The sequence below is a fragment of the Equus quagga genome, chromosome 16 (genome assembly GCF_021613505.1).
Source record: "Equus quagga isolate Etosha38 chromosome 16, UCLA_HA_Equagga_1.0, whole genome shotgun sequence".
NCBI lineage: Eukaryota > Metazoa > Chordata > Mammalia > Perissodactyla > Equidae > Equus > Equus quagga.
The window spans coordinates 17,002,682-17,023,969 of NC_060282.1; the positions used below are offsets into that span (position 1 = coordinate 17,002,682).

Consider the following 21,288-nt stretch of genomic DNA (forward strand, 5'->3'; position numbering starts at 1 on the left):
AATGGGGCCCCTGGTCAGCTGCCATTACAATTGTCTGCTTCTGCGCGGCCTCTTGGGCCTCTCCACCACACTTGGGTAGGTCAGGGGATTTTTTGGGGAGCTTCACTGTACTCCCATCTGCCCAGACAAACCTGGGGGCCATGCCGGGATGTGGGGCCCGCTTCCCTCTTCACTCAGGACCTACAGAACCTTTCTCCTCTCTGTTTTCCCCCACCCCAAATTTTTACAGAATTTCCCTTTCTTAATTTTGCCCCCAGACTTCTTGCCAAGACTTTCAGTTTGTGTCTGGAATTCTTCCCTGTTCCTGGGGATTAGGCTTTTGGGAAAAAGTTTCAGGAAGATGGACTGGCTATTTCTGCTCTCTCCTGTTACATCTCTCCCGAGGCGACAAGCAATGAGCCTCGTAAATGATGGGGACAAAGAGATAAAGCTAAAGGGGAAAAGCAAAACCATGTAAATAAACACTTCAAAATATAGTCTAACACAGACATTTATTCTGGAGGTTTTCGTCAGGCCCTGTTCTATGGAAACCTTACACGCTATTTCACTTCATCTGCATGACAGCTCTGTGAGTGGGGTTTTATCCCTGCTCTGTTGATGATGAAACTGAGGCCTAGAGAGACTCAGGAACTTGTACAAGATGACACAACTCGTGTGTGGGTCTGAACCCAGCCCCAGCAATCCTCCTGTGGCTGTGGCCGTGTAGCCTGTCACAGGGGCAGGGTTGTGGGCCTATTGCTGTGGAATCTAGGGCCAATCTGATGTCAAGGGAAGATGGAGCTGGGCCTGCGGATGGATGGCTCTGCCAGTTAGTAAGCGTGCTATCCTGGACACATCACTTAAATTATCTGGGCCTCAACTTCTGCATCACCAAATGAACAATGTAGAGCTAGATATTCTGGGCCCAAGCTTCCTACAAGAAAATTAATACGGCAGAGCTGGATGGCTTCAAATGCTCTTTCTAGTCCAGATCTTCTGTGGCTCCCAGCCATCTTTGAAATTCCAGTCACCAAAGCAGTTTCTCTCAAGGTGATCTCATATGCACCCCTGACACACCCACACACACCCCATCAAAATTATCTGTGGGATTATGTTTAAAAAGCAAATTCATACAATCAACACTGATTGAGCGCCAACGCTATACCAGGTGCTAGGTGCGATGATGGGGATACAGAAGTAAACAGACACGGATTTAAAAATGTCTGTAAGGAGGTTCTTGTGGGAAGGGCTCCATTCCTGGCTTCATCACTTTCTATTGTGCTGCCTGGGGCAAGTAACGTAAGCTTTCTGTGCTTCAGTTTCATCTTTACACGGGTGACAATAAATGCACCTCTTACAGAGTTGTTGGAGAGTTCCAGGTCATGTATATGAAGTCCTCAACACAGTGCCTGGCACATAGGGAATGATTAAAAATTTCCGGCTATTATTGCTTCAGCAGCAGCATCATCATCATCTCACCCAGAACAATGCCTGGTCATGGAAGACACTCAGAGATGTGTTTTCAATAAACACATAATTAAATAAATTATTCTGCATGGGTAAAAAAAAAAAAAAAATCAAATCCTCGCTACTACCTTGTTGGTGTTTGTTACTTTCTTACTCTGTTTTCTGACGTGGAAATGGGGTATAATAGAACCCACTTCACAGAGTTGTTGGGAGAATTGCAGGAGAGGACGAGGCCAAGTTGGCCACAGGTGTTGAATATCAACAAAGTGAGGAGAGCATATCCGTAGAGAGGCATTCTCATATGTGGACGCCTACCACAGCATGGCTTGACAAGGGGTGCCATGTCCACACCTGGGATCTGAATCGGCCCACCCAGGCCGCTGAAGCAGAACATGAGAATTTAACCGCTGCACCCCGAGGCCGGCCCCAAAAATCAGTTTTAATTCACCCAAGGATACTGTAGTTGTTTTGAAATATTGTTTTTTGGGTTTTTTTAAAGATTGGTACCTGAGCTAACATCTGTTGCCAATCTGTTTTTTTTATCTTCTCCTTCCCCAAAGCCCCTCACTACATCGTTGTACATTGTAGTCAAAGGTCCTTCTGGCTGTGCTATGTGGACACCGCATTGCCTCGTTTTTTTGTTTTGTTTTTAATACCTATTTCTTATTTTATTTATTTATTTATTTATTTGAGGAAGATTAGCCCTGAACTAACATCCACTGCCAATCCTCCTCTTTTTGCTGAGGAAGCCTGGCCCTGAGCTAACATCCATGCCCATCTTCCTCTACTTTCTATGTGGGACGCCTACCACAGCATGGCCTTCTGAGCGATGCCATGTCTGCACCCAGGACCCAACCGGCAAACCCCAGGCTGCCGAAGCAGAATGTGCGCACTTACCGCTGTACCACCAGGCCGGCCTCTGCCTTGTTTGATTAAAGGAAACAGTTATGCAAATAGTCAGATGCATGGAAATTCTTCTGTAACCTTAAAAATAGTTTTTAGGCCCTTAAGAAAAGTAAAGTAGACAGTGTTAGTTGTCCAGATCAGAAGTGAAGGATAATACTACCAACAGGAATAAATAAATTTATAATGCTTGTTATAGGAAAGGCTCTGTTCTAGATACTCTGCGTCTACTGACCCATGTGATCCTCACAACAACCCTGTAAAGGTAACTGGTAATGGTAAACTGTACCATTATCCCCATTGCCATAGGTGAGGGAATGAAGGCTCAGGAGAGGGAAAGGACTCCCCCAAGACCACACAGCTGGGAGGATGGGCATGGATGTTAGTTCAGGGCCAGTCTTCCTCAGCAAAAAAGAGAGGAGGATTGGCAGTAGATGTTAGCTCAGGGCTAATCTTCCTCACAAAAAAAAAGAAAAAACTTGATAAATCAGACTTCATGAAATTAAAAAATTTCTGCTTATCAAAAAATAATGAATAAACAATCACAGATGTGGAGAAAATCTTCACAATGCTATATAAAGCTCTCCAGAAAATCAATAATAAAAAGACAAAACACTCTATCACCAAAAAAATTAGGAGAAGACCTAAATAAACATATCACACACACACAAAAGAAATAAACGGGCAATAAACACATATAAAAGTGCTCAATATAATTTTCATCATGTAGATGTAAACTGAAATCACAATGAGACACCAATACACACATACTACAATAGCTAAAATGAAAAATACTGACAACACCAAATGTTGGCAAGGATAGAGCATGGAAACCTTCATACGCTGCTGGTACAAATGTACAATGGTACAACCAACTGGAAAACTGTTCAGCAGTTTCTTATAAACAGACACCCAGCCTATGCCCCACAAAGCCCCTTTTTATGTGTTTACTCAAGAGAAATGAAAACATATGCCCACAGAAAACCTAGCATAAGAATGTTCATAGCTGCTTTATTTATAATTTCCAAAATCTTGAAACAATCCAAATGCCCACCAATAGGAGAATGGAATACTGCCCTACGATAAAAAGAATGAACTCCTGACACACACACAACAACACAGACAAATACTGAAAAATGTTATGCTGAGTGAAAAAGCTAGACAAGAAAATAATATATATTCATTATTTCACTTATAGAACTCTAGAACAGGCAAACCTAATCTATGGTCCTAGAAATCAGAACACCAATTGCCTGGGGTGGGGCAGAGATTGACTAGGAGGGGGCATGAGGGTACTTCCTGGGGTGGTAGAAATGCTTTGTAGTTTATAGGGGCACGGGGTAACTTGGGTGGTATGCCTTCATGAAATCTTATAGAATTTATACTGCATTTCACTGTATGTAAATCATACTCGAAAAACACCCTGAACCCTGACAACTCTGCATTTAAAACAAACATATATCAATGGCCCAATAATCCTTTGCCTTTTCTGTCAATAGAGGTGTGTTCTAGAAGTCTACGATTCAGTCACGATGACCAGTATCAAAGAAAAGCTTATAGCCATCCTAAACATCATCTAGGAATAGTTAAAAATGGCTAAAGTGACAGGTTTGCCATCAACTGAATCTTGGACATGGGAAGCATGTTGTCTGCAGCTTTGAAAGCTATACCATGAAGCTAGCATCTCAGGCAAAAAGGCATCTTGTAGAGCTTGGTGAAAAATAAGGAGTCACAGTTAAAAGATAATGATTGATAAGACGATTTAAACGGTTGTTTCTCCACTCACGTACCTAACACGTGAAATCGATCTCTGCACCCAAGGACACCAGGTCTACCAGGGCGTGAGGTGCTGTGGCTGTGATACGTCTTTGATATTCCTGAATGTTTGGCTGATTCTCATCAACCATTAGGCACAGGTGGCTGCTGTCAAAAGTCCAGGCCACACTGCTGCATGCCCTGGTTATCTTTAGTGTTTACTTTAAATCCCTTAGGTGGCAAATTTTTCATTCTGATGCTGGGTACTTGCCAAACCACCAGACATTTACTGACTGTAGAATGGAACAAATTCTTTCTTCATTGTGTAAACGCAGGATTAGCTTTCTTCCGCTGGCTGGTGCCTCTTCCATAACACTCCACTATTCAGGAAGCATACCTTGGATTTTCAATGCCCAAACTCCTCATTCCTCGATATAGTACCCCACCTTACCTATGCAGTCTGATTTCTTACTACTCTTAAAATCTCAAGTCCAGGAGTCAAGAGAGCTGAGTATAGCCCTTAGCTTCCTATGTAGATCGGCAAATCAGCTCCCTTTCACACGAGGACTCCAGCTCCCCTTCCTGCTTTAGCTCTCTGAGTTTTCACCAGACGAATGTCACTATCGTCCCCAATATTTGTCTAAACATTCACTCAACTGCATCTTTGCTTCATAAAAATATTGCTCATCTTTTCTAGTGCGGCCAAAGTTTTCTCTCCTCTCTGGCTTTTCTCCCAACTATTCTATCCGCCTTCTGAGTGCTGACGGCAATGAGCAGTACCACACATTGATTACTAATTCCATGTTTATCCTCATGGTGTCTGCCATCAACATGATACACCAACAAAATGTTTGAGCCCCTGCTATGTACGCTGAGGTAATTACTGTGAGCTATGGCCAGATCCATAAAACAGCACTTACCTCAAGTCAACTTAGAGTTTCATGTGTTTATCGCAACCTCTACACCCCCATGCCCAACAAGGTCTGAGCTCCTTGTGGGAGTGACTTTGCCTTTTCTAAGCATTTCTTTGTGTCCCTTAGACAAAAATTGTAGCCCTACCATTTTTTCAGGTTTCTCTCATTCCTTCAGTTCCACTTGATCCCCCCTCTCTCTTTCTACTCTCTCTCACATTATTACCCTGTGGGAGTTCCTCTTACCTTACTCCTCATTCCCTCTAGTGTTCCCCTCGCCAGCCAGCTGTCCTGCTCATTGCTCCCATGCACTTTTTTTTTAAAGTAATTTCATTGGGATTACAATGGTTTCTAACATTGTGTAACTTCGGGTATACATTATTGTTTATCAATTCCTGAATACACTTCATCATGCTTTGCCCCCTGTAGACTAATTTTTATCCATCACCATACATATGTGCCCCTTTGTCCCTTTCGCCCACCCTCCCAATCCCCTCTGGTAACCACTAATCTGTTCTCTTTATCTATGTATCTGTTATCTTCCACATATTAGTGAAATAATGTGGTATTTGTCTTTCTCTATCTGGCTTATTTCATTTAACCTCATACCATTAAGGTCTATCCATGTTGTTGCCAATGGGACAATTTTGTCTTTTTTATGGCTGAGTAGTATTCCCATATATATATATATATATATAGCACATCTTCTTTATCCATTCATCTATAGAAGGGCCCTTGGGTTTCTTCCACGTCTTGGCTATTGTGAATAATGCTGCAATGAACATAGGGGTGCATAAATCTCTTTGGATCATTGATTTCAAGTTCTTCAGATAAATACTCAGTAGTGGGATAGCTGGATGGTATGGTATTTCTATTTTTAATTTTTTGAGAAATCTCCATACTGTTTTCCACAGTGGCTGCACCAGTTTGCAATCCCACCAACAGTGTATGAGCGTTCCCTTTTCTCCACATCCTCTCTAACATTTGTGTTTTTTGTCTCAGTAATTATAGCTATTCTGGTTGGTGTAAGCTGATATCTCGTTGTAGTTTTGATTTGCATTTCCCTAACAATTAATGATGTTGACTGCTCCCATGCACTCTGACTCCTGCTCAGCTGGGCAGCTGGGTGGTGGATTTTTTGGGGCCACTACCTGTTGCCTCTGGCCTTTGACTGGGGGAGGGCCCTGAGATAATAATGCTACACAATCCCCCTCACCAGGTAGTTATGGGGGGAGGGGCAAATGAGCCTGTGCCTCTTGAGCTCTTAACTTGTTTGAGTCAGAGCCCTTTGAGAATGACCCTCTCTAGAAAAATGTATGTATAATCTAGACTTTACCTATAATTTCAGAGTTGTCACTCCTGAACTCCAAAACTCCTTCCACAGGTCCACTAGACATCCCATAGACCCCAGGTTACAAATGCCTGATGTAAGTGAAAACATGTTACAAATTATAAATACTAACTCTAGCAGAAGCTGTTATTAATATTATTTCCTGGGAGCCATATAAGCGCAAACTAAAGTCTCTTAGTCCTCTTTCCTGCCACCAACGTGCCACTCATAAGAACTCCTTATGCCTTCTGTCTCTCTCTTCTTATCCCCCAATTCAGTCTCAGTGTCCTGCTTGGGGTTTTAGACAGTGGCTGTGAATCAAAGCTTCACTTCGGAGGGAAACTTGGCCAAGGGATAAACCTTAAAAGTCTTGTCATATATTAAAATACATGGAATGAGGTTCAAACAAAAGTACAGCCTGGTTGCTTTACTTATTATGGGCTTAATTAGAATTTATGAGCTAGGATGGGAACTTTATATATCATACATTCAATATGACATTTATTGTTAAGTATATATTGTAATATGTTATGATTATTAACGTATTTCTATTATTGTTTCTGTTTGCTTAGTTATTTCTAAAGAAACACCCACACATATTTCTATAGAAAACTATATTAAGAACAGAGAAACCTTTGTAAAATAACCTGTTTGTAATTTGGGATTTTCTTATCCTGCTTTTAAATCTTTGAAGACATGTCACTGATCTTATCATGTTCCAGATAACTTCTGACCCACAAATGGAACTGAAAAATACATGGCCCCTGCCTTCAAGGAATTTATAGAAAAGTAGGAGTTTGATACGTGCTCACTGATTTATAATGCACTGACCTTTGAGGGCTGGATAACCTGGTTACTTAACGTCATCCATTTCTGATATCAAATAGATAGCCAAAGGGTAATGATTTCCACGGTGCCTAATTAACAGTGAGGTACTACTTCAGACACTGGCAGAATACAGGGTTCATTAAGTACAGTTTAACCATTAAGACAATAATATTTACTGTACATGCTTTCTGGAAAAATTCTTTATCACTTTATTTTTGTCTTAATCACCATCTGAATTATAAATTATATTTGAACTTAAGTACCGAAGGTTACTCAAAAGGAAAGGAGCAATGTTATAAGTAGAAACAATAAATTATTTACCCAAAGCTATTCAGAAAATACTAGTCAGCGCTGGAACCACACTTCCAAACACACTGTCAGTAGTTAAAAGTTTCAAGGCCAAAGTCAGATTAAGCAACTGGTCTAAGATATTTTTAGCAATAGCTATAATTAAGATTTAACAACACTGGTCGAGTCTGGAAAATGTCATGTCATACACTGATTATTGTCTTGACATTCATTAATAAATCCATAATCATAAGGGTTTTGGGAGACAGGCAGTGGAAAGAACATTTTGTTGGATTCTCACCATGAGCCTGGTGCTCCACGGTCTTCACATAAATTGTCTCATTTAATTCTCATAACGACCCTGAGATGTGTATTTTTTTTTTTATTCCCTTTTTATAGATGAAGAAACAGAGAGGAAATAATTTGCTCTAGGTCACAGCTAGTAGGTGCAAGAGCTGAAATTCTTTAATGCATAAGATAAAATTACAAAGTAAACCAGTTATAATGAATGATAATAAAATGCTGCATTAGTTTCCTATTGCTGCTGTAACAAATTACCACCAACTTAATGGCTTAAAACAACACAAATATAGTATCTTACAGGTCTAGAGGTCAGAAATCCAAAACGGGTCTTATGACACCAAAATCAAGGTGTTGACAGAGCTGTGTTCCTTCTGAAAGCTCTAGGGGAGAACCCGTTTCTTTGCCGTTTTCGGCTTCTAGATGCTGCCCGCATTCCTTGGCTCGAGATACCCAGCTGGCAATGGCATAATGCTGATTCCGTAGTCACATCTCCTTCACTCTGACTCTCCTGTCTCCCTTGTTCCCTTTGAAGGACTTTTGTGATTAGGCCGGACCCACCTGGATAATCTAGGATAATCTAACCATGTCAAGACCCCTAATTTCATCACACTGGCAGAGCTCCTCTTGCCACGTAAGGTAACATATTCGCATTCTGGGGATGAGGATGTGGACATCTCTGGAGAACCACTATTAAGTCTACCACAAAAGTCACAAAAACAAATCCGTGATATAGTGATCTACGTAATTCTTCAGTAATGCATTCAATAACATGATCCGTGGGTCCAATAACCACTACCATGTTGAAGTAATGTTGAGCTTAGGGACAATAGTCAGAGGTGAGTGACAATAAAGATGTAATTTTTTTCCATTCAAGTTTATGGACTTCCTGAATTTTATCCATGGACTCCTGGGGGGCAGGATGCGTCTGTGAGCTCCAGGTAAAGAACCTCTGCACTGAACCAATAAGCAAAATTCATCAAAGGTCGGTTTTAAGTCCTTATAATATGTCTTGCTACATCTATTAAGTTCAAGGACACAAATATTTTATTTATGGATCAAAACAAGGCTGGAACTTTAAGGTAAGGGGGTCTCATTTATTGAACAAATTTTTATCGAGAACCACAAAGCAGCCCCTCGGCCTCGATGGAGAGGAACATCAAAATGGCTCCTTCCATCCTCTACTGGACAGAGCAGTCACGTGGAGCCCTGGCTCTACCACTGTGTGACCTTGGATAAGTTATTTAATCTTCACATATCAATCTTCTCTCGTGAGAAATAAATGGGATGATATGATCTTCATCTTCTCATGCAGCTCCAACAATCCATTCATGTACATAATATTTATTGGAAGATATTCTTTATTTTAATGTTTCTTAGGAGTTCTGACTGCAACTTATGAAGCCAAGCCTGCTTTTCAGCCTGAGATTTAGAACATGATAATGTTGATGGGGCTCACTGGCATATTTGGCAAACATTTCATCGACTCCTTCACGTAGGGTGAATACAGATGAGAAACCGTATTCTCAGATGCCCAACTGAGTCATCCTCTTACCTTCTGCTGAATTTACAGAAACTTTCTCTGGTTTCTGTTGGCCTGTTTAACGTTGTGGCAAGGAAGAAAAAGCAAGAACCTAAGATTGTTCAAAAACCAAATCCTAAAGCATTGGAGCCAGAGAGGACAGGCAGGGAAAGGAAAGGATGCTGCCCAGAAATAATTTTCTGGCAGTCTGCAGTTTATTTTCCTATAGAAGCAGTGTGAGTTCCGGGGACCCGATATATTAGTACAGTGCTAAATTCAGGTATGACAGGGTTTTCCTAGACTCTTTTTTTGGCCCACCAGGCAAGTCATCATTGAGAATAATTTCTTTGGACAAACACACCCCAGGTTTAAGCAAATAATTTATCAAGCTAATTTTTGGAATTCCAGCTGTTGATAAATTATAGATTGTGAAAAAAAGTGAATATTTACTGGAGAATAATTTCAGTAGTTCAACGTGAATAGATAGCACTCATCTAAACCTTTTCCTCCTTATTGATAAACATTGATATTTTGGATACCTGGTGAAAACCATCACTTTTAAGTGATGTAATTGCAAGCCCCAAGCCATTCACTTTGGTGATTTGTTCTTAAAGGTAAAGCGATGTCTTCTTTTACTTTTTCTTCTTCCAAAAATATTTTCATATTTGGGGACCTATTATCTTGACTATGCAAAAAAGATCCACAGGCAAAGAAAATGATGTCGATGCAGAGAGAACAACTGAACTTGTTCCTGAGCCTAAAATCAGTAAATACTTATTGAGAATCTATTTTGGCGGCAGGCACGGGGCTAGGCACTAGGCATGCAATGGGGCCTCAGACAGACAAGGTTCCTGCTTTCAGGTAGCAACACATTCTAGTTAGAGTGAATCTCTCAATTAGCAGAGAAACAACTAGACAAGGTAATTTCCGATCATGGTAAGTGCAATGGAGAAAAGAAGGCAAGGATGAAGTGACAGAGAAGAGCCTGGGGGGTGGGGACTACTTCGTATTGAGTGTTCAGGAAGGACCTTTCTCACAAGGTGACACCTGCACTGAATTTGAATTCCCAGTTAGTCGGAATAATCCATTCTGATGCAGCAACATGCCTGGCACGACCAAAAATCAGCAAGTGGTAGGGGTCAAGATGAGGTGGAGAAGAAGGCAGGAGCCAGACTGTACAAGAGATTTAGACAAATATAAGGAGTCTGGGTTTTATTTTAATTACAATGGAAAGCACTGGGAATTTTTGTTGTTGTTGTTGAGGAAGATTCACCCTGAGCTAACATCTGCTGCCAATCTTCCTCTTTTTTTCTTATTTTGCTTGAGGAAAATTCACCCCGAGCTAACATCTGTGCCAATCTTCACCTGTTTTGTATGTGGGTCACTGCTACAGCATGGCCACCAACGAGCGGTGTAGGTCCATGCCTGGGAACTCACCGTGGGCCACTGAAGTGGAGCACGCCAAACTTAACCATTAGGCCACAGGGTTGCCCCTCATTGGGAATTTTAAAGCATAGGAATAACATGTGCATGTTTATAAGCTTTTACAGTTTCTTAGAATCATTAATCTCTAGAACTTGAAGGGATGTTGCCAATCCCCTGGTAGGCTTTTACTTACAAAGGAAGGAAGGAGATGATGTGTCTAAGGCCATACAGAGTGCAGGTGGAGCTAGGACCTGTCCCAATTCTGCCTCCAGAACTAGTGTTCTTTCCATTCCAATACTTGGCCTGGCCATCTCAAGCTGGTACTGATGAAGAAGAATTTATTTATTTATTTATTTATTTATTTATTTTATTGAGTTATTGATAGGTTACAATCTTGGGAAATTTCAGTTGTACATTAATGTTTGTCAGTCATGTTGTAGGTGCACCACTTCACCCTTTGTGCCCACCCCCCACCCCACCTTTCCCCTGGTATCCACTAAACTGTTCTTAGTCCATAATTTTAAATTCCTCATATGAGTGGAGTCATACACAGATTATCCTTCTCTTGCTGGCTTATTTCACTTAACATAATTCTCTCAAGGTCCATCCATGTTATTGCAAATGGAATGATTTTGTTCTGTTTTGCAGCTGAGTAGTATTCCATTGTATATATGTACCACATCTTCTTTATCCATTCGTCTGTTGCTGGACACTTAGGTTGCTTCCACGTCTTGGCTATTGTAAACAGTGCTGCAATAAACATTGGGGTCATAGGGCTTTTGGGATTGCTGACTTCAAGCTCTTTGGATAAATACCCAGTAGTGGGATGGCTGGGTCATATGGTATTTCTATTTTTAATTTTTTGAGGAATCTCCATACTGTTTTCCATAGTGGCTGCACCAGTTTGCATTCCCACCAGCAGTGTATGATGGTTCCTTTTTCTCTGCAACCTCTCCAACATTTGTTGCTATTAGTTTTAGATATTTTCGTCATTCTAACAGGTGTAAGGTGATATCTTAGTGTAGTTTTGATTTGCATTTCCCTGATGATCAGCGATGATGCTCATCTTTTCATGTGCCTATTGACCATCAGTATATCTTCTTTGGAGAAATGTCTGTTCATGTCTCCAGCCCATTTTTTGATTGGGTTGTTTGATGTTTTGTTGTTGAGTTGCGAGAGTTCTTTATATATTATGGATATTAAGCCTTTGTCAGATATATGACTTGCAAATATTTTTTCCCAGTTAGTGGGTTGTTTTTTTCTTTCAATCCTGTTTTCATTTGCCTTGAAGAAGCTCTTTAATCTGATGAAGTCCCATTTGTTTATTCTTTCTATTGTTTCCCTTCTCTGAGAAGGCATGGTGTCCAAAAAGATCCTTTTGATACTGATGTCAAAGAGTGTACTGCCTACGTTTTCTTCCATAAGCCTTATGGTTTCAGGTCTCACGTTTAGGTCTTTGATCCATTTTGAGTTTATTTTGGTGAATGGTGAAAAAGAATGGTCAATTTTCATTCTTTTACATGTGGCTTTCCAGTTTTCCCAGCACCATTTGTTGAAAAGACTTTCTTTTCTCCATTGTATGCCCTCAGCTCCTTTGTCAAAGATAAGCTGTCCATAGATGTGTGGTTTTATTTCTGGGCTTTCAATTTTGTTCCATTGATCTGTGCACCTGTTTTTGTACCAGTACCATGCTGTTTTGATTACTGTAGCTTTGTAGTATGCTTTGAAGTCAGGGATTGTGATGCCTCCTGTTTTATTCTTTTTTCTCAGGATTGCTTTAGAAATTCGGGGTCTTTTGTTGCCCCATATGAATTTTAGGATTCTTTGTTCTAATTCTGTAAAGAATGTCATTGGGATTCTGATTGGGATGGCGTTGAATCTGTAGATTGCTTTAGGTAGTATGGACGTTTTAACTATGTTTATTCTTCCAATCCATGTACATGGAATGTCTTTCTATCTCCTTATGTCGTCATCCAATTCTCTCAGAAAGGCCTTGTAATTTTGATTATATAGGTCCTTCACTTCCTTAGTTAAATTTACCCCAAGGTATTTTATTCTTTTTGTTGCGATTGTGAATGGTATTGTATTCTTGAGTTCTTTTTCTGTTAGTTCATTACTGGAGTATAGAAATGCTACTGATTTATGCAAATTGATTTTATACCCTGCAACTTTGCTGTAGCTGTTGATTACTTCTAAGAGTTTTCCAATGGATTCTTTGGGGTTTTCTATATATAAGATCATGTCGTCTGCAAACAGCAAGAGTTTCACTTCTTCGCTCCCTATTTGGATTCCTTTTATTCCTTTTTCTTGCCTGATTGCTCTGGCCAGGACCTCCAGTACTATGTTAAATAAGAGTGGTGATAGAGGGCATCCTTGTCTCATTCCTGTTTTCAGGGGGATGGGGTTCAGTTTTTGCCCATTGAGTATGATGTTGGCTATGGGTTTGTCATATATGGCCTTTATTATGTTGAGGTAGTTTCCTTCTATGCCCATTTTGTTCAGAGTTTTTATCATAAATGGCTGTTGGATCTTGTCAAATGCCTTCTCTGCATCTATTGAGATGATCACGTGGTTTTTATTCCTCAGTTTGTTGATGTGGTGTATCACGTTGATTGATTTGCGGATGTTGAACCATCCCTGTGTCCCTGGTATGAATCCCACCTGATCCTGATGTATGATTCTTTTGATGAATTGCTGAATTCTGGTTGCCAAAATTTTGTTTAGAATTTTTGCATCTATGTTCATCAGTGATATTGGCCTGTAGTTCTCTTTTTTCGTGGTGTCCTTGTCAGGTTTTGGTATCAGCGTGATGTTGGCCTCATAGAATGTGTTAGGAAGTGTTCCATCTTCCCTAATTTTTTGGAATAGCTTGAAAAGGATAGGTATTAAATCCTCTCTGAAAGTTTGGTAGAATTCTCCAGGAAAGCCATCTGGTCCTGGGGTTTTATTCTTTGGGATGTTTTTGATTGCTGTTTCAATCTCTTTCCTTGTGATTGGTCTGTTCAAATTGTCTGCCTCTTCTTGAGTGAGCTTTGGGAGATTGTAGGAGTCCAAGAATTTATCCATTTCCTCTAGGTTATCCATTCTGTTGGCATATAGTTTTTTGCAGTATTCTCTTATAATCTGTTGTATTTCTGCAGAGTCTGTTGTTATTTCTCCTCGCTCATTTCTGATTTTGTTTATTTGAGCTTTCTCCCTTTTTTTCTTTGTAAGTCTGGCTAGTGGTTTGTCAATTTTATTTATCTTCTCAAAAAACCAGCTCTTTGTCTCATTGATCCTTTCTACTGCCTTTTTTGTTTCAATAGTATTTATTTCTGCTCTGATTTTTATTATTTCTCTCCTTCTGCTGACTTTGGGCTTCATTTGTTCTTTTTTCTCTAGTTCAGTTAGGTGTGCTTTAAGGTTGCTTATTTGGGATTTTTCTTGTTTGTTAAGATGTGCCTGTATTGCGATGAATTTTCCTCTTAATACAGCTTTTGCTGTATCCCATATGAGTTGGTATGGCATGCTATCATTTTCATTTGTTTCCAGGTATTTTTTTATTTCTTCTTTAATTTCTTCAATGATCCATTGCTTGTTCAGTAGTGTGTTGTTTAGTCTCCACATCTTTGTGCCTTTCTCAGCTTTTTTCTTGTAATTAATTTCTAGCCTTATGGCACTATGATCTGAGAAGATGCTTGTTATTATTTCAATTTTTTTAAATTTGTAGAGGCTTGCCTTGTTTCCCAACATATGGTCTATCCTAGGGAATGTTCCATGTGCACTTGAGAAGAATGTGTATTCAGCTCTTTCAGGGTGAAGTGATCTATATATGTCTATTAAGTCCAATTGTTTTAGTTTTTCATTTAGCTCCACTATTTCCTTGTTTATTTTCTGTCTGGATGATCTGTCCATTGATGTGAGTGGGGTGTTGAGGTCCCCTACTATTATTGTGTTGTTTTTAACATTTCCCTTCAGGTCTGTTAATAGTTGCTTTATGAATCTTGGTGCTCCTGTGTTGGGTGCATAGATATTTATAAGCATTATTTCTTCTTGATGAAGTGTCCCTTTGATCATTATATATTGTCCCCTGTGTCTCTCTTTACCTGTCTTCTTTTGAAATCCACTTGGTCTGATATGAGAATTGCAACACCTGCCTTTTTTTCCTTGCTATTTGATTGAAGTATTGTCCTCCACCACTTCACCCTGAGTCTGTGTTTGTCCTTGGGGCTGAGGTGTGTTTCCTGGAGGCAACAAATTGTTGGATTGTGTTCTTTAATCCATTTTGCCACTCTGTGTCTTTTTATTGGAGAGTTCAATCCATTCACATTGAGAGTGATTATTGATGCATGTGGACTTAGTGCTGTTAATCTGTCACTCATTATCTTGTTTTCCTGCGTTTCTTTTCCTGTTTGCTTTAGACTACCCATTTAATACTGCAATTTCTTATGCTCAGTTTCTTAGATTTTTCCTTATTTATGATTTGTGACTCTGTTCTGTGCTTTATTTTAGTGTCTACCTTGAAGTTTGTATTTAGAATCTCGTGTATAATATAGTCTATTCTCTGGTGGTCTCTTACTTACTTGACCAATACTGATTAAGACCCTTTGCTCTTCCCCTCCTAAATAATTATTTTCATTTTTTATTCCAACTCGTCTTATTAATTTGTAGTTAGAGTGCTAAGATCGTCCTTGTTTTGGTAGTTTCCTTATTTTTACCCTAATGCTATAGTTGAATATTTGCTATCCTGTTCTGGTTCTATCCATCAGTCTCCCTAGTCTGTGGATTGTCTCCCCTTTCTCCCTTTTCTCTTTTTTCAGGTATGAGAGCCTTCTTGAGGATTTCTTGTAATGGAGGGCTTTTGGTTACAAATTCCCTTAACTTTTGTTTGTCTGGAAAAGATTTAATTTCTCCCTCATATCTGAAGGAAATTCTTGCTGGATAGAGTATTCTTGGCTGAAGATTTTTATCCTTTAAAGCTTTGAATGTGTCACTCCATTCTCTCCTAGCTTGTAGGGTTTCTGTAGAGAAATCCACTGACAGTCTGATAGGGGCTCCTTTATAGGTTATTCTCTTTTTTTTTCTTACTTCTCTGAGTATTCTTTCCTTATCTTCCCTTTTTGCCAACTTTACTACTATGTGCCTTGCAGTAGGTCTTTTTACATTGACAAATCTAGGAGATCTAAAACCCTCCTCTACACACATTTCTCCATTGATCCCTAGATTTGGGAAGTTCTCTTCAATAATTTCGTTAAGCACACTTTCTGCTCCATTTTCCTTTTCCATATTCTCAGGAATTCCTATGATCCTTATGTTCTTACTCCTCATTGAATCCATTATCTCTCGGAGATTTTCCTCATTTTTTTTAATTCTTAGTTCTCTTTCTTCCTCTGTCTGGCGTCATTCAGCCTGTCTATCTTCAATTATGCTAATTTTCTCCTCTATGTTGTCTACACGGGCATTCAGGGAATCCATATTCTGTTTTATCTGGTCCATTGTATTTTTCATCTCAAGTAATTCTGTTTGATTCTTCTTTATGATTTCAATCTCTTTTGTGAAGTAACTCCAGAACTCGGCTTGTTTCTCTATCTTTCTCTCTACCTCATTGAGTTTTTTGATTATAGCTGCTCTGAACTCATCATCACTTAGTTTACCTAATTCCAAGTCCTCAGGACTTAATTCTATGTTTTTATTGTTTTCCTTCTGGTCTGGGGCTTTTATAAATTGCTGGATGGTAGAGGAGCGGTTTTTTCGCATGGTGGTAGAATTCGGTTGCAGTTACAGCCTGTCGCCACTAGATGGGGGTCAAGAGCCGCGTGTTATGAGCTCCCCGCCTTGGGGCAAGATGGCTGCGCCCACTGGCTATGCCGGGGGGGAGGGGCTGTTACACGCGCTGGTCTGGGCTCAGATCAGTTCTGTTCTCTGGTCTCCCAAGGCCCTTGATTTATAGGGTCCCCGCGGACGGAAACTTTCCCCCCATCAGTGGGTCTCCACTGAATCAGCGGCAGGAGTCCTGGATGATCCCCTGGTCGTGCGGCCCCTCCCCTGCTCCTTACCAACCCGCGCAGCAGCGATCACAGACTCTAGGGGAGGGAGTGATGTTCTCTCTACCGTTCCAGCGCCTCCGAGGCCGTCTGCAAGGTTTATGATCTCCGCCTTCTTGGTATTGTAGGTCTCTAACGAGCTGGCATTATGTTTATTCTCTGAAATTCAGTTCTTCCAGTCTTTTGTTGTATTTTGGAGGGGAGAGAATCCTGGGTCAGCTCACCCCACCATTTTGCTCTGCCCCCTCTCTCATGAAGAAGAATTTAGAACCTTCTTTTGAGTCTCTTTGAAAAACTATTCCTAAGCTACAAGATAATCCATTAACAGGAATGCGGCAGTCACCAAGCTTTCAAACCAATTAGTGCAAAGTCCTTGCTAATGCCCTCAGAAAGTCCATACTAAATTGGGGTGTCAATTGCACCAGTGTCTCATGAACCCAGTTACTTCTCAGTAAGTTCATACACTCGCTATTCCAAATGCCTAACGTACAATCCTGGAATCAGAACTTTATAATGAAAGGGACCTTTGGGGGTTCATTTAGTCGAATCTTTTTTTTTAACTTTTTATTAAGATTATGATAGTTTGCAACCTTGTGAAATTTCAGTTGTACATTATTGTTAGTCACGTTGTAGGTGCACCACTTCACCCATTGTGCCCTCCCCCCACCCCCCTTTCTACTGGTAACCACCAATCAGTTCTCTTTGTCTATATGTTTATCTTCCACCTATGAGTGGAGTCATACAGAGTTCGTCTTTCTCTATCTGGCTTATTTCACTTAACATAATACCCTCAAGGTCCATCCATGATGTTGCGAATGGGATGATTTTATCATTTTTTATGGCTGAGTAGTATTCCATTGTATATATATACCATATCTTCTTTATCGAATCATCAGTTGACGGGCACTTAGGTTGCTTCCATGTCTTGACTATTGTGAATAACGATGCAATGAACATTGGGGTGCATGGGACTTTTGGAATTGCTGATTTCAAGTTCTTTGGATAGATACCCAGTAGTGGGATGGCTGGGTCATATGGTATTTCTATTTTTAATTTTTTGAGAAATCTCCATACTGTTTTCCAAAGTGGCTGCACCAGTTTGCATTCCCACCAACAGTGTATGAGGGTTCCTTTTTCTCCGCAACCTCTCCAACATTTGTCACTTTTTGTTTTGGTTATTTTTGCCATTCTAACAGGTGTAAGGTGATATCTTAGTGTAGTTTTGATTTGCATTTCCCTGATGATTAGTGATGATGAGCATTTTTTCATGTGTCTATTGGCCATCCATATATCTTCTTTGCAGAAATGTCTGTTCATGTCCCCTGCCCATCTTTTGATTGGGTTGTTTGATTTTTTGTTGTTGACCTGTGTGAGTTCTTTATATATTATGGAGATTAACCCTTTGTCAGATAAATAACTTGTAAATATTTTTTCCCAACTAGTGGGTTGATTTTCTGTTTCAATCCTGTTTTCCCTTGCCTTGAAGAAGCTCTTTAGTCTGATGAAGTCTGATTTGTTTATTCTTTCTATTGTTTCCCTTGTCTGAGGAGTTATGGTGTCCGAAAAGATCCTTTTAATACTGATGTCAAAGAGTGTACTGCCTATATTCTCTTCTAGAAGACTTATTGTTTCAGGTCTAATCTTTAGGTCTTTGATCCACTTTGAGTTTATTTTTGTGAATGTTGAAAAAGAATGGTCAATTTTCATTCTTTTACATGTGGCTTTTCAGTTTTCCCAGCACCATTTGTTGAAGAGACTTTCTTTTCTCCATTGTATGCCCTCAGCTCCTTTGTCGAAGATGAGCTGTCCATAGATGTGAGGTTTTATTTCTGGGCTTTCAATTCTGTTCCATTGATCTGTGCACCTGTTTTTGTACCAGTACCATGCTGTTTTGATTGCTGTAGCTTTGTAGTATGCTTTGAAGTCAGGGATTGTGATGCCTCCAGCTTTGTTCTTCTTTCTCAGGATTGCTTTAGCAATTCGGGGTCTTTTGTTGCCCCATATGAATTTTAGGATTCTTTGTTCAATTTCTGTAAAGAATGTCATTGGGATTCTGATTGGGATAGCATTGAAACTGTAGATTGCTTTAGGTAGTATGGACGTTTTAACTATGTTTATTCTTCCAATCCATGTGCATGGAATGTCTTTCCATCTCTTTATGTCATCATCAATTTCTTTCAGGAAAGTCTTGTAGTTTTTGTTGTCTAGGTCTTTCATTTCCTTGGTTAAATTTACCCCAAGGTATTTATTCTTTTTATTGTGACTGTGAATGGGATTGAGTTCCTGAGTTCCTTTTCTGTTAGTTCGTTGTTAGAGTATAGAAATGCTACTGATTTATGTATGTTGATTTTATACCCTGCAACTTTGCTGTAGCTGTTGATTATTTCTAACATTTAGCCGAATCTTTTAACAAGGAAATTGATTTACCATGCTCCTCTCTGAGGACTCTCACAGCAGCATTTCTTTTTTATAAAATACCATCTACTTATTTACATATTATTTACATTGCAAATCTGAGTTTGAGAAGCTCAGGATATTTGGTGGTGGTGATAGAAGTGCTTTGTTTGAACTGTTATTAAACCTGGCCGATCAATTCATTAGGAAAATATTTAATTAGTATGTGCTTACAGTCCAAACCTAAGGGACACAGTGGTGAATGACAGAGAATGCCCCTGCCATCAAGGATTCTGTGCTCTTTTCCACTGACTTTATCAGTTATGGAAAACTTTAGGATAAAGATAAGGGGAATACAAGTGTCAGAAGTTTTCCAAGCCATTTGGATCAGCATCACATAGCCAGGAACCTAAATATGCCATAGTTGTAGCCAGCATGATGGTTGCTATAAACTCAAAGCTAGATTCCTAATGTTCTAACTATATGGCTGCAATAAGAAAGGGAACTTTGCCTTTCTTTTCTGGGGGGTGAGGAAGATTGGCCCTGAGCTAACATCTGTGCCAATCTTCCTCTATTTTTTGTTTGTGGGATGCTGCCACAGCATGACTTGATGAGCTGTGTGTAGGTTCACGCCCAGGATCCGAACCTGAGAACCTTGGGCCACTGAAGCAGAGCGTGCAAACTTAACCACTAGGCCACCAGGCCAGTCCTGAAATTTGCTATTTTTATAGTCCATTTATAGCTGACAATATGCTTAGACTCACTCTTACTTCTCATTAATTTGAAAAGCATTTGTTGTGCACCTATTATGTAATGATAGGCACCAGAGACCCAAAGCTGAAAAAATCAGACACAGTTCTTGTCTTCAGGAAGCACAGGTATAGCTGGGGAAAAGAAGCTAATCCAGTAATTAAAAGAGTGATGAGGGCTGTGTGTGTCCGTGTGGTGGAGGCACCTGATGGGGGATATACTCTGGTTTGAGGGAAGAGGGAGTGGGAGAAATCTTTTTGAGAAAGTGATGATGTTTCAGTTGCAGCCCAGAAGATGGGCAGAAATGAACTGGGTAGAAGGAGCAGAAAGGTGGAGAAAGAAGGAGAGGGCTCCAGGCAGAACGAAGAGGGTATGAGGGTGTCTAAGGCAAGATGGAGCTCGGAGGGACGAAAGTCCACTGTGCCTGGAGCTCAGCACAAGAGGGGTCAAGGTGAAGCTGGAGAGCAGGCTGGGGCCAGGCAATGCACGGCCGTGTGGGCAGCAAAGATTGTGTACCTTATCCTGATAGCAATGGGAAGCCACTGACGAGATTTAAGGAAGTAAGTGAGATCATTAAATTTGCATTTTATAACTAACGGTGGCTGCCGTGGAGAATGGATCTAGTGTTCAGAGACCAGTCAGGAGACTGTTGTATTCCAGGTGGAAGATGATTGTCTAGATGGGAGACATGGTGGTGAAATGGAAAGAAGTGGATCTGAGTGAGAGCTGCTCTGGCTTTGGAACAGCAGGAAGTAGGTCTGGAGAAATTGTAAAGAAGAGCCCCCAGATTCTGGCTTGAACAGCTGGGTGAGTGGGAACAGCGCCATTCACTGAGAGGAAAACACTGAGAGAGGAAGTGAGAGAGAAAGAGGTGTCAAAAGAGCCCTTTTCCTTATTTATCATCTCAAGTACCTGTAAGCTAGGTATTACTTGGGAGGTTTTAAAAGGGATGAAAGTAAGACTCAGAAATATTAACTCACTTGAGGTCACAAGGAGTAAGGGGTTGTGATTTGAACTTTTCTTTTGACACCAAGTCTCACGCCTCTTTCTACTATGTCACATCTTGGTTAATCTTGATATCAATTGCTTGAATTAGTCTCCTAGGGCTGCTGTAACAGATTACCAGGAACTTGGTGGCTTAAAACAAGAGAAATTTATTCTCTCACAATTCTAGAGGCCAGAAGTCCAAAATTAAGTTGTCAGCAGGACTGGGCTCCCTCCAAAGGCTCAGTGGAGAGTTCTTCCTTACGTCTTCTGGGTTCTGGCAACTTCAAGCGTTCCTTGGCTTGTGGCTGCATCACTCCAATATCCGCCTCCATCTTCACATGGGCTTCTCCTCTCTTCCATGTCTTCTCTTCCCTCTTACAAGGACACTTGTTATTGGATTTAGGAACTACCTGGGGAATCCTGGAT

General features: G+C 40.3%; 1 protein-coding gene across 4 annotated transcripts in view; it reads right to left on the reverse strand.

Moving 5' to 3' along the window:
• TRMT12 (tRNA methyltransferase 12 homolog) overlaps window positions 1-21,288 on the reverse strand; it is a 51,183-nt gene that overhangs the window by 14,686 nt on the left and 15,209 nt on the right. The window contains exon 1 of one of the 4 annotated variants that reach the window (XM_046642149.1): window positions 2,344-2,363. The exons of the other annotated variants lie outside the window; for them this stretch is intronic. The gene's annotated coding sequence lies outside the window, so the exon portion shown is untranslated. Of the gene's footprint in view, window positions 1-2,343; window positions 2,364-21,288 lie in introns of those variants that run through there. 4 annotated transcript variants of the gene reach the window in all.